Source organism: Sciurus carolinensis, unplaced genomic scaffold (assembly GCF_902686445.1).
Source record: "Sciurus carolinensis unplaced genomic scaffold, mSciCar1.2, whole genome shotgun sequence".
In the NCBI taxonomy this organism is placed as follows: Eukaryota; Metazoa; Chordata; class Mammalia; order Rodentia; family Sciuridae; genus Sciurus; species Sciurus carolinensis.
In genome coordinates this window covers 799,499-816,758 of record NW_025920146.1, presented here as the reverse complement: position 1 = coordinate 816,758, position 17,260 = coordinate 799,499, and the positions used below count along the sequence as shown (strand labels likewise).

The following is a 17,260-nucleotide window of genomic DNA, read 5'->3' as shown; positions in this document are numbered from 1 at the left end:
AGGGGGGCAAGAATGGAGGAAGGAGGAACTGTATAGAGGGAAAAGAGGGGTGGGGGAAAAGGGAAAAAATAACAGAATGAGTTAAACATCATTACCCTTTGTAAATGAATGATTACACAAATGGTATGCTTCTACTTCATGTACAGAGAAACAAGATGTATTCCATTTGGTAACAATAAAAAAATTAGATTCTGGTTCTGTACATGAGGATGGACCTCAGATCCTGGTTAGATTGTAACAAGCTCCCAGGTGATACATGAATGATGCTGGTCTGTATATATAACACATATTGAGTAATAAAGGTTTCTCATAGGGAAACATAAGTCCCATTATCATAAAATCTTGGTCTCCTCCAAACCCTAGAATTGTCTGTGACATTTTTATACATTTTGTGTGCCTTCTAATGTTATTCTTTTATTGCTCTTTCTCTTGGAGTTTATTTCTTCTGGAGTTAATCATTGCAAAAATGCTATTTCTTAGCTTATAAGAGCATTCTCCTTCTTCTAACAATTCACTAATTTGTCAGAGTCTATCTACTATTAGACACTCCATCTCAAATTATTCCCCAGAACCCCAATTTGGGCTGACTAGTCCTTTCTGTGGCTCTACACAGTATCAGCCTCGAACCTTGACCTCTAATTCCCTCTGCCTGGAGATGAAGTCCATGGTATTATTCCTCTCCTGGTCACCCTTCAGAGAGAAGCGGCTCATAAAATGTTTTGGCACACCTGAGGCTGTGTGAGGCAGCCATAGAGAAAGTTGCACTGGTCCTGTGGCACTGAACCCCTGGCGTTCTCCGAGCTGTCCACTCGCCAGGCAGCACGGGGCCCACAGCTCTGGTGCTTCTGGTGTGGCGTCCCCATGGGGCAGTCCCTGTCCAGCGCGCCCACACGGGCGCTGGAGGCTGTGTGCACCCACTATCAAGGCAGCAGCAGCTACAGAGGCGGGTGGGCTGGGGAGCCAAGGGTAGTGGGTGGCAGGAGTGCGCAGGAGTGGCCTCGCACCACTGGTCTTGTAGCCATTTTAAGAGGAAACCCAGATCCCTGGCCAGGGGTGCGGCTTCAATTTCAATAACTTTATTGGTAGCCTTGCCTGCCCAATGGTCAATGTGCCCATGGTCCCGGGAAGAGGGAGCGCATCGCTGGAGATGATCAGGGTGCGGGAGTGGGTGCAGTACTGCGGGGGAGTCCTGAGGGCGGGTTTCCAGAGTGGGGGCGGCGGGAGACCCGGGGGGGCTTGTGGGAGTCCCTGTAGGCTGGGAGGTTGGGAACGACAGGGCACGGTTTCCTGCAGCAGGGATTCCCTTCCCGGGTCCCCAGGCACAGAGGTGGAGCTGGTGTGCCCCTGATGCGACCACTGGGGTGTTTGTTCCCCGCCAGTGTAGCTCTCCGCACCAAGTGGCCCCCTACTTGAGCTGCAGCCATGGAAAACACCATGGGCGAACGGGTGTATTGGGAGCGTCACGGTACCAAGGCTGCATGTGTGGAGGGCGATGCGGCCATGCCCCAGGCAAGGAGCACGAGATCATGGTGGGGAGCATCAGCGACCCAGGCATCTTCAGCCTGCTGGACTGCAAGGTACTCGTCTCCACGCCGCCTACCATGGTGGTGCAGCTGCTGCTTGGCTTCTGCACTCTCCTTTCCTTGGCAACTTTTCACCACACTAAACTGGGTTATGAGAATATATATATATATATATATATATTTTTTTTTTAATTAAAGAATATTCCTGGGAGGGAGGCGTTAGATTGTAAATTCTTCTTGTGGTGCCGCCTCAATATAAGGCACACGTGGAATTCTTGCTTTCTTGGTGGTTTGACCAAGCCTTGAGCCACATATTTAGGGCAGGAACCATAGACTTCTCCCCCACCTTCACCATCCTTGGATCTTCTAACAATTTATAGGTTGTAAACTTTGGTGGAAAGCTTGAGGGGGTAGATTGTTTGAGCTGCTGGCCCTAGCTCAGTTGCTTACATTTTCCTTGAAATGGCTAAGTGATTTTTTCCCTGGAATTTTCTGTTTGTTTGGATCCTTTTTGCTCTTTTAGGAACTCTGCATTTTAGGTTCTTTTCCTCTTTGGCATGGCTGTGAGCATCCACCACTTGTTAACTAGAATACTTGTGCCTAGACTTGGAGATCAATAAAGGGCATCATTTAGTTGACTGTTCAGTTTTTGTCCTATATTTTGTAGGTGTGGTGACTGTGCTTTCAGGCCAGCTGTGCTTTCAGGCCAACATCTCAAGAGGGAGAGCCAGTGATTCCCAGATAGCTCCACTCCACAGTAGTCCTTCAAATTTTTTCCTTATCCTACAAGCAACAATTCATTGCTGCCCTGAAAACCTTGCTTTCAATTGAAGGAGTTACAGGAAGAGGTCAATTGTGTTCCCCCCTAACAGAAAAAGCAGATGGAGCTGACAGTAATGTGATTACCATTCTAATGTTTCTAATAACTTAGAAATGTCAGCATAAATACATTTAATTCTTTCTGGTAGGCTATTCAGGGGTGAAACAGAAAAATGGAGGGATTGAGGCAATTGGGGTGTATGTTTGAGGCTTTATAGAGAAATTATTTTTATTTGCCACAGCAGTAGTACATGGAATTTGGATGCTATGGTTTATTTTTTTGGATCCCTATTGAGAACATCATCATAGATGGAGAAATAAGAGTGGTTGAAAGGGGCATTTCATGGGACTTTTTCTCCATTTCTTTCTTTCCTCTCCCACTTCAGAACTTCTTCCTTATCATGTGGTATGTCTATCCAGTTATCTGTATTTACTTCTTTAAAACTTTCCCAAGGTGATCAACCTCATTGTATTTTTACCCCCTTTCCTACATCAATGACTCAGGATTTAAGTACATTGTATTTGTCAAATCATGACTGAAGTCGTTGGTGTACTGAATTAAAGCCAAATTGTTCTGTGTGAATTGGGGCCTATTCTGAATCATTCTTTCTCTCACTCCAATCTTGCCATTTGGAAAACAAGAAAATGTTTCATATAATTCTCATGGTCCCACCCAAATCTAAGGGTTTTTGACTGACCCTTTTCTTCCCTCCGTATTTTACTAAAGCCTCTTCAAAGTATAGTGTTAATTGTTGTTTTGCCTCTTTTATCAGTGGTTTTGCTGTTTTACTTAAGTAATCAACCTTTTTTCCAGTCAGCCGCATTCAATCCTACCACAGAAATGTCATGTCATAAGTGGAAGATCTTTGCTCCAAATGTTGGAGCATTAGTAGTTTGTGGCTTTCAGATTCTAAATGAAAAATTCTAAGTTGTAAAATTATTAATAGAAACAGTGGCAGTGGGACCTCCATTGGATGCCAGCCTTTTTCAGCAGACTAATTCAGTGGTTCTCAATCTTATTTATGTATTAGAATTACCTGAGATTTGTTTAAATACTTTATGGAATATTTGAATCATTCACAATGTAGGGAGAACAGTATAAAGAACCCCGTGTACCTCTCACCCAGTTTAGAGATAGATGAAACATGAATAAATGTATATCATCCATACCCTAATCTATTATTCCTACACCAATTTTTTTCCACCAATTTTTTGAAGCAAATTCCAGATGTCATAACAAATTATGATGTACCTCAAAAGATGAAATTTTTTTCTCTATTTTAACATAATCACATTCTTATCTGGGTGATTTTAAAAATAGATTCCCAGATCCTATGTCTGAATCAGAATCTTATGTTATTCTTAGGCATATGCAAAAATTCCTGTCTAATGTTGCCTGTCAGACAGAATGCATTGCTTTTAGAATATGGATTCTAGGTTTTCTCTTGTGCTAATTCCTTGTAATATTATAAAAGCCTCTTCAGTTTTTTTTTTCAGATTTTTTCTTTCTTTTAGCTAATTAAGTAATTAATCTGTACTTCCATGGCTGGAAACCAAGGCCTCATGCATTCTAGGCAAGTGCTCTATCACTGAGCTACATACCCAGACCTTAAATTTTATTTTAGATCATGTGCCTGGTTTCTCAGACTGTAGTTTTGAGGAATAGTGGAAGACAGTATGGAAAGTAGACTTTTGTATTCCCCACCACCACAACACAAAAAAAAAATCCTAAGTAAATTAGCTGTTCTTTTTCTTTTAATGCACTTTATTTTTTTGGTAGTATCTTTACTTAACAGTGTAAAGTACTTTTTACCTAATACCAGTTTAAGGCAGGGCTTAGCAAATATTTCCTGTAAGAAACCACATGGTAAATATTTTAGACTATGTAGATAATACAGTCTTTCACAACTGCTTCCACGGTGGCATAAAAACAGCTGTAGATAATAGGCATACAAATGAGTGTAGCTATTTTTCAGTAAAATCTTTTTAAAAGAACCTGGGTCACTGGCTGCAGTTTGCCAACTACTGGTCTAAAGGGATGGTAAAAAAAAGAAAAAAAAAACTAAGGAGTTAATATTTTTCAAAATTCTGCAAACTATATTTGATTATATATTTTGATTATGTAATTGTTTTTGTTAAAGGAAAATGTTTTTATTGTCTTTCACTGTTTGAGGTGCCAAAATTTGCATTCTATAACTCAAATAGAATAAATCTGTCATAGGTGAGCAAGTTTGATTTCATAACCGCTTTTTGGTTCTACTACTGTCTCACTAGCTAGACCAAGTTCTCTACCACTAAGCTACATTCCCACCCACTATTTCTCCATTTTATAAAATAAATGGTCTTTTTAAAAATTTTAATTAATTAACTGATTAATCTGTGGTTCTGGGGCTTGAACCCAGGGCCTCGCATGGGCTATGCAAGTGCCCTGGCACTGAGCTACTTCCCCAGACCTTTAATATTAAATTTTTAATATCTCTTCTTTGTGTAACTTATTGGCTAAAATAGAGTTTATATTTTTTTATAAAGTTTGGTATCTGTAACTTTCTTTACAGCTGATGATTGAAATCTGTTTATAGTTGCTTATGAAAAATATAAACCTGACCTAATTTTTAAAAACATAGCCATCTTTTGTTTTCATTTATTTCTCTCTCTTAAGAGGTACTCAGAAGCATGTTATAATTCCCTGCCTATGAATTAAAATGGCAGTAGAGAGTAGGGTTTTCTTTTTCTTTTCTTTTATTTTAAGGGCAATCTTGAGGCTCTGAAAAGTAAGTAATATATGCAAACTCAAAAGTTAGACTATGATTTATGCAGCACTTGAGCATAAACCATTTGACCATTTGTGGTTCATGATGAATTCCTTTTCTATGGTTTCTAAAAATCTGATTTATTCTAATTTTAAGGCTTATTTTCTTAGCTGAAGCCTAGCACCTCTCTCTACTCTAAGAAGGAGAATGATCTTTTCCAGAATTCTTGGGTCACAATTTATTCTATGGGTAATCTACTCCTTACAGCTCCCTGGGGACAAAGAGTTTGTATCATGGCAGCAGGATTTGGATGACTCCATAAAGCCCACCCAGCAGGCCCAGCCTACTGTTATCCACTGGTCTGAAGGTGGCAAGGAGGTCTTCATTTCTGGGTCTTTCACTAACAGGAGCACCAAGATTCTACTGATTAAGAGGTGAAGATAAGTGTCTTTGTTGAGGTTGAGGGGTCCAGGAATAGAGCCTGACCTGTTATCCTTTCTAATAGAAGTGAACAGGCTAGACTTCCCATCTCCACCCTGTAGATGCTTTCTTTGGAATATGTCCTATTCTGTGACCACTTAGTATCTATGGCATTATTTTCGGACCTCATTGTGAGTCAGATGCATTACCACTTAGAATATCATTACCTCAAGGGAATTTATAATAGCTTTGTGGGTGTGTTCTTTAGGATGGTGTTACACAGGTCTTTTCTATGCTTGGAGGAAGCCTGTAACTGACAGAATCTGTTGCTGTGACTTCTGCACTAAAGCAAAATGCACTGTAAAATTCAAGGTGGTAGTGTTATGTGGTACTTGCAGAGCAATGATGAATTAACTGATTATTAGAATGGACCAGATAACCAGATAGGTCATTTTCCAGTAATGGCTCACCAAACTATGGAAAGTACCTTAAGGACTCCTATATCCCAAATCTGTTAAGGTGCTTATACTTGTGAGGGATTTGTTCTGCTAGAGCAAAATAGTTATACGAAGATGAACCATTTGGGGAGATCATTGACTATTTTTTTCTAGGCATTGGTTTAAGAAACAAAGTTGTTGGAAGGGTTGGAAACATATATCTAAGATGATATAGATAAAGAGATTGGATGTATACTTTATTTTTTACACAAAAGACAAAGTGGCTTAGGGATATGGGAAGTCATTGGAATAATACTATAATTACCACTTGGATTTCTATATTCTGTCTTCTTAAAGGAACTTGACTGACCTTCTGTTTTCTTCTATAGCCATAATGACTTCATTGCCATCTTGGATCTCCCTGCTGGAAGAGAACCAATACAAGTTTTTTTGTATTTGGACAGTGGGTTCATGATCCATCAGAGGTAAGACTTTGATCTCCAAAAGTCACCATGACTTAGCAGCCTCATTTTAACTATCATTGCTCTCTGAGTTGATGGTAGCAGTTCCCTTACCCTAAAGGATTCCTCTCAATAAAAGATGGAGATGCTGAGTGTGATCATTTGTAACCTTTAATGGGTGCAGACAGGAGTGTGAGTGGAAGAGAGGGATTTGAAAAGGGAATTCAAGAAATTTTTTTTCTGCTTATTGTTTCACCCTACGGTTACCAGTCAGGTTGGCATGATTACCAATTTGACCCATGTCAAGAAATACAATTTGGAGGTGTTTGATGCTTTAAAACTAGATTCAAGGAAAGCTGTGAGACATCTTGTTGAGGTAATTTTATAATATTTGCTCTCTTTTGCCTTGTCTCTCTTGTAACAAAGAAGTGGTTTTAAAATTTCCTTCTTGAGTGTAATCTTTTAATTTTGTTTTTTATTTCCATTTCTTCTCAGGAATCTTCTGAATCATTTATATATGTGCACATATTTCTTATATAAACATTTAGATCCTATTTTTATACCAAAAAAGTCTCAGTCTAGTGTACTTTAACTTTTTAACCAAGTATTTACAGTAAGATATTTATTTTGCATTGCAGCTCAATACACACATACACAGAAATACAAAAGTGTAATATGTGGTATAATGTTTGCCTTTATTCCCTGTGATGTATTCTTTAAAATATTTATTTATTTATTTATTTAGGTACTGTAATTGAAATCAGAGACCCTCTACCAACTGAGCCATAACCACAACCCCTTTTATTTTGTAACAGGGTCTCACTAAATTGCTGTGACTGGCCTTGAACTTGAGATCCTCCTGCCTCAGCCTTTTGGGTCACTGGGATTACAGGCATGTACCACAGCACATGGCTGCTATTGTATTTTTTAAAGCCCAATAGTGGGTGATAGCCTATTGTTTGAAAACTCTTTCTAGTAATATTTCAAGTTTTCCTTTGACCTCTGGTGGTATCACCCAGATGTGCCTTGTTTGTCTTACTAAACTGCCTCAGTTTAAGCTGCCAGTTTGATAAATCAGTTGGCAGTTCTGCAGTTTTATGAGTAGTCATTGGGGAAAAGTAGCTTAAAAACAACAACCACACACACAATATCAGGCAATTCTTTTGCACATAATCAAACTTTTGTAAATTTTTGATTTAAAAAGTTCCCTGGTATTGGAAAAAAATCTCTATATACTCTTTTTAAATTTTATTATTTTTTCTTGCAGTGCTGAGGATGGAACCCAGGGCCTTGTGCTAACAAGGCCACTCTATCAGCTGAGCTATTTCCCCAGCTCCTTTTGTTTCCTATAATATTATTTTTTCCAAGACCTTCATCTCTACTTCATTTACTATGTCAGTAATGCAAATATTCTCCAAACCACATACATAATTACTGTTTTACTACTTTACAGTAAGAGCTATGCCTGTCTACAAAACTGCACTGTATTTACACTGAGTATTCTTCTTGCTTTGAATTCAAAACCTGCCTCTGCTACTAAATAGTTTTACCATTGTGGACAAGGCCCTCAATTCTTTTGCTTCTGTGTTCCATAACAATAAAATCAGGGGTTGGACTCAGTGTTTCACAGCAATAACAAGTCCTGAAGTGGAACATATTAATCACAGGGCATAAGGGTGACATGTTGTTTCTAAAAGTGTATAGTATAATAATTATTTAGGAAATTTTGGGTAATAATGTTTTCATTATATAATCTCTCAAAGTTAAACTAGACATTCTTTTTGACTGGTAGGCAGAGGTTTAAAAGGGTTTAAAGATACCAAATAAAATTATGAGGCCACTGGTAACTACATTTTTGCATTATGTGATTCTGGCAAAGCAACCAATGAATAATAGTCAATCATAACTATACAGAGAGAAGACTAGCATACTTTTGATATTTCTCACTTTCCTCTTTCACCTAATTTCCCAATCCATTCAGGTAAGCCTTGGAATACATTTTTATTAGGTTTTAATTTGCACTACGTTTAGTGTAGCCAGTTACTTAACCAAATTGTATTTTTTTTTGGATGATGATGATGAAAAGGAAATTAAAAAAATCTATTCTGTGTACTTCCCAGCAGTGTTTTGTGGATTACATGATATAATAACTGGATATGCTTTGGAAAGTTTTTAAGATATTGTATAATATCACTGTATTTATTAATTTTGCTTTTGCTTCATATATGTTTAACTGAATTCGGTTCTTTAAATGAACCATTATAACTTTCTGCTGGAGACTATAAAATATTTTTTTAAACTTTTAAACAAAATCAGTTTTCTTTATTGTTAAATTTTTCCTTCTATGGTGCATTATTTTTTCCATTTTTGAAGTATAATTTACATACCATAAAATTCATCCTCTAAATTGTATGGTTTAATAAGTTTTAGTATATTCAGAGTTGCGTTACATTACACTAGTTCCAGAGCATTTTTATCATCTCCAGAAGAAACCCTGTACCCATTTTCAGTCACTTTCCATTTCTTCCTTTCTCATATTCCTATCAACCACAAGTCTACTTTCTGTCTTTATGGATTTGTCTGTTCATGGTATTTTGTGTGAGACTCTTTCACTTAGCTTAATGTTTTAGGGTTCATCCAAATTGAAACATGTATCTATTTATGATGCAATAATATTCCATAGTATGGACATATCATTTTGTTTATTTGTTATTGATAGACATTTGTATTGTTTCTGTTTTTTGGTACCATAAACATTAGCATACAAGTTTTCATGTGGACACATATATCTTGGATATATACCTGGGAATGTAATTGTTGAGTCACATGGTAACTTTCTGTTTAACTCTTTGAAGAAATACCAAACTGTTTTCCCATGTGGCTATGCTATTGTAGATTCCCACTGGCAATGGGAATACTGTACTTTGAAAGTTCCAGCTTCTCCATCTTTGCCAGTATTCATTAGTTTGTCATTTTAATTATAGCCATCCTAGTGAGTATGAAATGGCATCTTACTGTGGTTTTGATTTGCATTTCCCTAATGGCTATTACATAGCTCTTATTATTATTGCTGCAGTCATTGTAGTATCAGAAATCTTAGAATTTGTAACTTTGTTATGTATTACTTGCGTGGGGGAAAAATGAAATCTAATTTGTTCACCCTGTTTGAAAGTTTGCAAGACCTCTTCACATTTATTATCTTTTAGTTTCCTCAATAACATTGGAAATAGGGCAAGGATTCTTTTTATTTTTATGGATGAGGAAACTGACTGTGGTAAAGGCATTTTCCAAGGTTGTAAAGCTGATAAACAGGGTAGCTCTTTTCTTACCTCAATACTATGATCCCTCTTCTCTTCATGGAATCTTGTTGCCATGTTAGGAAATTTTTTCCTTGCACTACTTGACACTTGTAGACCAATGGGTTAAAAGTTATGATCCATGACTTACATATTTAACATTAGTGGCCATGTATTTTTCTATGCTTTGTCCTAATTTTTGTACTTTTGCTCATATTTGTGGAAATATCTTTTAGATATTTCCAGCTCACTCCCTGGGCCTTATGGTCAAGAAACATATGTATTTTGATCTGAAGAGAGATTCAGACCTCCACCCAGCCTTCTTCCTCACCTACTCCAACTTATTCTTAACAAGGACACTAATATTTCTGTTAGTATCCTGAGAATAGTGCTGGAGGATCTGGGGAACTGTAGGATTAATTTGGCCAAAATTTAGTAATCCTAGAGGTTAGGATTATTATAAAGGTATATTGAGATTATAAATCATATACATAGAAATAGCACTATAGAATACTTTTATCAAGCCTGGTTTGTTAGCTTATTCAGGAACTAAAATCAAAGCTTATAGTTGTCTCTGTTCCTGAAAAAATCAGGACCACCGTGTATTTTAGAACTAATTTCTGAGATTTCTATTCCAACATGAGGTAAGAAATACTTATCATTTTGGGATATACAAAAGAGTTACCATTTTTGTTTGCATATAATTGACTTCTGTATTTATTCTCATTGACTCTCACTAAGATTACTTTTGCCATTTAATGCAAATCTTCCATAGTTTTTGTAGGTAAGATTTTTGTTTTAGCTGTGTTAAGATTAGCAGATCTTGATGCTTAGGGTTTCTGCCATGAACTGAGAATTTTCCAAATTTTCTGTTATAAGAATGTATCATTGATACATACTGGAGCAGATACACTATTGAAAGGTGATAAAGATAAGGTGTTCTTAACAGTCCCAGAAAGCTCTAAGAAAGAGTAAGCTGATGATTTGTCCATACAACTAATGTATTCTTTTACATTTTTTTGTTCTCTTAGTGTGATCCAGCCTTACTTCCTGAGCCCACCCATGTTATGCTGAACCATCTCTATGCATTATCTATTAAGGCAAGTGGTTTCCTTGGTTCTTCACATCTCAGTTATATGAAAGATTAGGGGTAACATGTTGTGCAGTGGTTACTTGCTCACCTTCTTCATTTTACCTGAAGGTGACAGTAATGGTTAAGAAGAACTTACTTTTTAGTCAGCGGGTCATTTGTTTTTAATTTCATTCACTGTGTCTGTGTTATGGCTGACTGACTTGTCCAGAGAGTGAATGATCTATTTTTTTTCCCAGTTTCTTTTTGGGTGTCTAGAATCTTTATACCACCTACTTATTTGAGTTCATAGCAGTAAGACATCATTTGCTGAAAGTCAAAGGTTTAGCTTCTAGTTCAAAGAATACTTGAATGTGATAGTAAGACTTCTTTCTCCCATTTTAAATGTGGAATTAAGCTGCTTTTAGGTACCACTATCATATATACCCAAATGCTTGCTTCTATTCTGTACAGTAGGTAAAGGAGAAATGTGTCCAGACTTGCCCTGTCCCCTGTAGCTCTAGAGTCCTCCTTGCTTTCTCTGTTATTTTAGATTCTGGGATAAAAATTTCTGGTCTGTTCTTTCTTGTCATGTCTGGGTTTAGGCTGTTAGAATAAAGTTATATAGCTCTGTGGCTGTCAAACTAAACTGATTGTGATCAGGAGCAGAGTTTTTGGAGTCAGAACTGTCAATAGTAAATTGCATGTATCAGGTTTGTGTGTCAGGGGCTGGTAATCTTGAAGGAGAAGCACTCAATTGACTGGTTGGTAAACTTGTGTACATGATCTTGTAGGGATTTCTGTAGGCAATTTAGCAGGCTTGATCCTGTTTAGAAAGATCTGTAGGCCATAAAACAACCAAAAATTTCTGACCCTTGCAGTTTCTCTTGATAGTTATCAGGCACTTCTTCCTGCCTTGGAATCTCTTTTGCTGTCTCCACTCTTATTTATTCTTTGGGTTAACACAAATACACATCTTAAGTTACATTTGACTATTGTTTCTTCTGTTAAATGTCCAAGAATGGTTATGTTTGGTTTTAACTGTTTTGTTAGGTGTTCAAGATAATGCTGGTCAAACAGAATTTGTTCCTATCTGCTGTTAAGGGTTAGCTGAGTTCCCACAGGGGACACTCATGGAGAACTTGAGAGCAGCTTATTAACTACTTTAGTTCCATTGGCTAGGTAGGATTTCCTTGATGAGTGACATCCTTTGGAAGCATCAGGGATGTCTCCCTTTTTCAATGATCCTCCTCTTTGCAGCAGGTGAACTGATTGGCTTTTCATCCTCTAGTGGTCTCATTAATCTCCCTGATTGGGAGGTCATGTGACCCAGAGTTACAAAGCTTGTTAGAGAAGTTCTGCATTTCCCTAGATTTAGGCTGACTCAGAGGGCAAAAGTCAAATATTGGTTTTCTTGGCACCTGTATTTAATGTCAATTTCTGAGTTTGAGCTTAAACATCAAGCAAGCCAGCCTCACCAGTCATAAAGTAAGAGTACTGGGCTTTAACTTCAATGTTTATGACTTTACAGCCATTTACCCCCTTTTACTTAATTGGGGTCCATATTATCTCTCTTATACATTATGGCTTATTATCTCTAATTTAGGTTCTTTGTTCTTGAAGCAGTATTTCTTTAAAACATTAATCAGGCAGCAATTATAGAGTTTACAAGAAAAATACAAAGTGGAAATAACAACCTTAAAAGTATATATAGTTTGTCTAATAGGTATCTTGAATTTTGGTGAACTATGTATTATATTCCCTGTTTGAGATAACAGTAATTCTACTATAAAAAACAATATTTTGAATATAACTTTAAATGAGCTGAAGTCTGACTTATTTTGGAGTCACTCTGATACATAACAAGGTGGGAGGCAGAACTTATCTCAGGTAAGGTGAGACTCTTCACAAATCTTAAAGTGTTCTAGTTCTGAAGCTGATCTTTGCCTTCTCTTTAAACATGATTTTACAAAGTTTACATATGTTGTTTCCAGAGTCTACATGAATGTTAATTAACATAATATAACATTACATTCAAAACATAAATCAAGGAGAGGCTGAGAAAGCTTTCAACTTTCTTTTTTGCGTGGCAAAATATTTTATCTCAGTGTAAAAAGTAACATAAATTTTCCATATACCCTATTGATAACAGGTCTTGTTATAGAACATTAAATGATATAAATAAGTTCCCAATAAAATTTACTATTCTTGTAAGTTGAAAATTACCATTACAGACAAGTTTAGTTTGGAAAACAGCACCTTGATAAGTTTTCTGCTTTAAAGATGTCTATACCTGGAAAATGTGAACACATTTAACATAGAAAGAGAAATGGCCATTCCACAATTACCTTGACATTTTTATGTTAACCAAGTTTGGATTTTAAAGAAAAATTTAAACTCTGTAACAGTACAATACTCCAACTGTTGTTGTTTAACCATAATTGTATAAACCCTAAATTTTAGGACTACTTGTTCTAAAGAATAAAAACAGACAAAATGTTCAGAGTAAATTAGTGATTTTAAGAAATCCTTGTCATTTTAACATATAGATTTAACATTGGTTAATATTAACCCATTAATATTTGACCTTAGGGAAAAACCCTAAGCTTTACTGGATTGTCTCACATACATATAACCAACTTAGTTACACACAAACTTGTAGAAACTTGCCCTTTACTTGCACTTAGACTTCTTAGCACTTATTTAGACCCTCATATATTTCAACACACAGAGACTTACCCAGAAACATTTTTTCCTTCAACTAAATATATTTTCATACTTTAAATCTTTTACATTCTTTCCTATCTTTTGACCCTTTTGTTCACATTTTGAAACAACTCCTATGAAATTTTTGAATGTAGATAAACTACTCCATTTTAATAAGATAAAATATTTTATGTTATTTATAAGTGCTATAATTGAAACACAGTTGAACCTTTGAATCCCCTTTGTGTATAGAATTCTACCTGTTAGGACTTAGTTCCTAGTAACCTTGTTTTTAGTGATGACACAAAGCAATTATAATCCCTTTTTATTTACCATGTTACCCCATGGACTTTAAGGGGTTAAGAGTACTCTATGTTGTTTAAGTTAGCATTTTAATTGTATAAATTAATCAGATGTCTCTAACAAACACATTGAAGTAATGTCATATGTGTCAAATCTACTTATTTTACTGCAAAAACCAAATAGCTGATGAGTGTATTGAACAGTATTTACCATCTCTTTTCTGTTGAAGAAAAGTCATAGAAACAATGAATTAGACATTGTACAAACATCAACAATTTATTAGTTTGACCACCTAGAGAAAATTGTGAGTTAAGCAATTTTGAAGCTATTTTGCCTTCATTTGTTTACCCAATTTAAGTAAAACCTTTTAAAATCACATGAATTAAAGGTATTTGCATCCATTTTCTAAATTTTAATTTTATGTGTGCTCATTATTTATGTCAATTTTGATATCACGTACATATTTCTATGCACATATATAGACAGACAACACAATATCAGACATGATATATACATATCAAAAGAAAAGCCTTCTAGTTTTTTGTAAGTGAATCTCCATTGCAATATTATAGATGTTTTAGAAAACAAACTTTAGAGCTGAATAAAAAATAGAACTGTGAGGATCACAGTGTTTTGGACAGGTGTCCCCTGTGTTTCTTCTCTGCTAGTAAAGCAATAAACCTTCTTTTTCCTTTTCCTCAAAACCATGTCCTCATTATTGGATTGGCATTACAGAAAAGGAGCAAGCTTTCAGCAACAATTGTTCAATTTTGCAGTTGGAGTTGTTCTGTCAAAAATTCCAAGATGGCAAACTAGAGGGTAACTGCATCTCCTGTCACTCCAGAACTCAGGATTCAAGAAGGGGAGGTATTGAGAGCAATATTGAGAGCAATACCTCCCCTTCTTGAATCCTGAGTTCTCAGACCAACTCAGAGCTACTGGGTGAATCTCTCCCACTGGGCAAAGCTTGGGCCAGGGGGCAGACCTGGACACTGGGCAGCTTCTCAGAGCAGGCCTGCCTAGTGAGAGCCTTTCCACACACAGCCAGACCCCAGCCCAGACCCAGTGGTGGGGCCTGGTCTGCAGGTAGCTTCTAGGACCAGGGCAGGGACTTCCCCAAGCATCCAAACTCCATCCTGCAGCAGGCCCAGTCCACAGGCAGCTGCTCAGAGCAGGCCTGCCCAGTGAGAGGCTTTCTGTGCACAGCTAGGCTGCAGTCCCAGACCCAGTGGCAGGCCCTGGTCCACAGGGAGCTTCTTGGACAAGAGCAGGGCAGCGAGAGACTTCCCCAAGCAGCCAGGCTCCATCCAGTGGCAGGTCATGTCCACAGGCAGCTGCACAGAGCAGTCCCACCCTGTGAGAGGCTTTCCGTGCACAGCCAGCTCCTACTCCTAGACCCAGCAGCAGCTTTCATTGGCAGCATAGCATTATCAAGTTCCTTCAAGACTTCAGGCTACTGAAGGCTAGGAGGTGATATACTGGATATCTACAGGGACACTATAAGCCAGTAGAGAAAGTCTGCATTATCTCAGAATTCCACTGATATCTGATCAATATGAGAAAATAAGGGAAGAAAATGCCCACAAAAAACCTAGATGCTATATCAATAAAACCCAATGAGAGCATGGCAGAAGAAATGTCAGAAAGGAAGTTCAGAATGTACCACTATCACTCTACTTTGAACTACATACTCAGCTTTTTTTTTTTTTTTTTTTGACATAGGGTCTACCTAAGTTGCCCAGGTTGGCCTAGAACTTTTAATCCTTCTACCTAGGCCTCCTGAACTGCTAGGATTATGAGCACGCACCAACTAGCTACCCTTTAACACAAAAGTCAGTCTCTACAATAGCCCTTGGCTATTCCCCCACCCCTCTGGAAATTCATCTCTTACTACTCACCTTTCAGTATTTGAGTTACTCTAGTAACCTTGGTCTCCTTGTGTCTTGAATTAGGAAGGCACATTTCTGTCAAGAGAACCTGTGAACTTTTTCTTGATCTTCTGAAAATTTTTGTCAAATGACACCTTCTCAATTAAGGTCTGCCTTCATTTCCCTGTTATAAATGGCAATCTACATCCCCCATCCCCAACCTGCTTTACTTTCATTTATCCATAGTACTTATACCTTCAAACATATTACATAAATTCTTTTTTGTGTGTCTATGGTTTGTCTGCCCTGAGGTCCCCTAACACAGAGCTGCACCAGAATGTGGCTAGAAAAGGGCAGAGACTTTTGTTTTCAAACATACTTCCAAATACTCTGAGTACTATCTGGGATATATCAGGTACTCAAATATTTACTGAATTCATGAATATGTGTCCTATGAAATGATTCAATGTAAAAGTCACCAATGTAGTTTTGGATGACTGCACAAATAAACAGTGACCACATTTATGAAAATGCCAAAACACAAATCATAATGCTTATTATCCCCCCAAAAAGCCCTAACATACAATTTATCTACTATCATACTAAAAGATTTTACCTCTTTCCCATAGATTGCTTACCCAATATATCAATATGTTGCCCTTTTGTGTTTAATTCAAAAGCAGTTTAAAGATAACATTAGTGGAATGTAGCCAACATTCAAACAGCTCTAACAGGTCAGTCATAAGGACTACTAAAAATTCTTAACTACTAGACACCTGTGCTAAGTATGTCACTGGACTTTAAACAACAACAACAAAAATATTTCTGAAGGAAAATCTGAAATATGTTTACCTCCTGTTTTTAAAATCTGAAAAATAATTAAGAGTACTTTAATTTTGTGAAGGTTTTTACTATTCATCACCTCACCTTATTCTCATACCACTCTTTTTTTTGTGTGTGTGGAGCTGGGGATTGAACCTAGTACCTTGTGATTACAAGGTAAGCACTCTACCGACTTAGCTATCTCCCCAGCCCCTCTTATACCACTCTTAAGATCCACTTAACACATTAGGCTTACCAAGTTCAATGTTTAACTTAAAGGAGGTGGGGAATCAAGAGATGCCAGTGAAAGGCCAGTACTGACTTGAATCATACACACTGAAATTTACTTGAAGTTGTGTAAGTTTCTGTTAATAGGAGAAGGCATGTGTAATAACACTGGAATGGATAGTCAATGTTAGAGGCAGACATGCACAACCTAAGAAGAAATGAACTCTTCCAATGGCTCTAAAATAGGAATGTAAGGACTACTCTGAATTTTATTTTGTTCCCTATCTGAAGTTCTCTGTAAGTATAGTATTAGATGTATTAAAAAATAATAAGACTTGAGGTACAGTTCAATGGTAAAGTGCATGCTTGGAGTGTACAAAGCCCAGGGTTCAATCCCTAGCACCAAAAACAAAAACCAATTTTGAGTTATTTAGAAGTATTTAACAATAGTATTTCATCTTTTTACAATTTAAAAAAGGCACAAAGGCAGTAATTGCTTAGTATTTATAAAAAATACAGAATATTTTTAATAATGGGAATTAAATTCCCTTCATACAT

The 17,260-nt window shown here is 37.0% G+C and overlaps 1 pseudogene; it reads left to right on the top strand.

Moving 5' to 3' along the window:
- Positions 1–1,500: 1,500 nt before the first annotated feature.
- Positions 1,501–17,260, top strand: part of LOC124974390 (uncharacterized) — a 36,401-nt pseudogene continuing 20,641 nt past the window's right edge.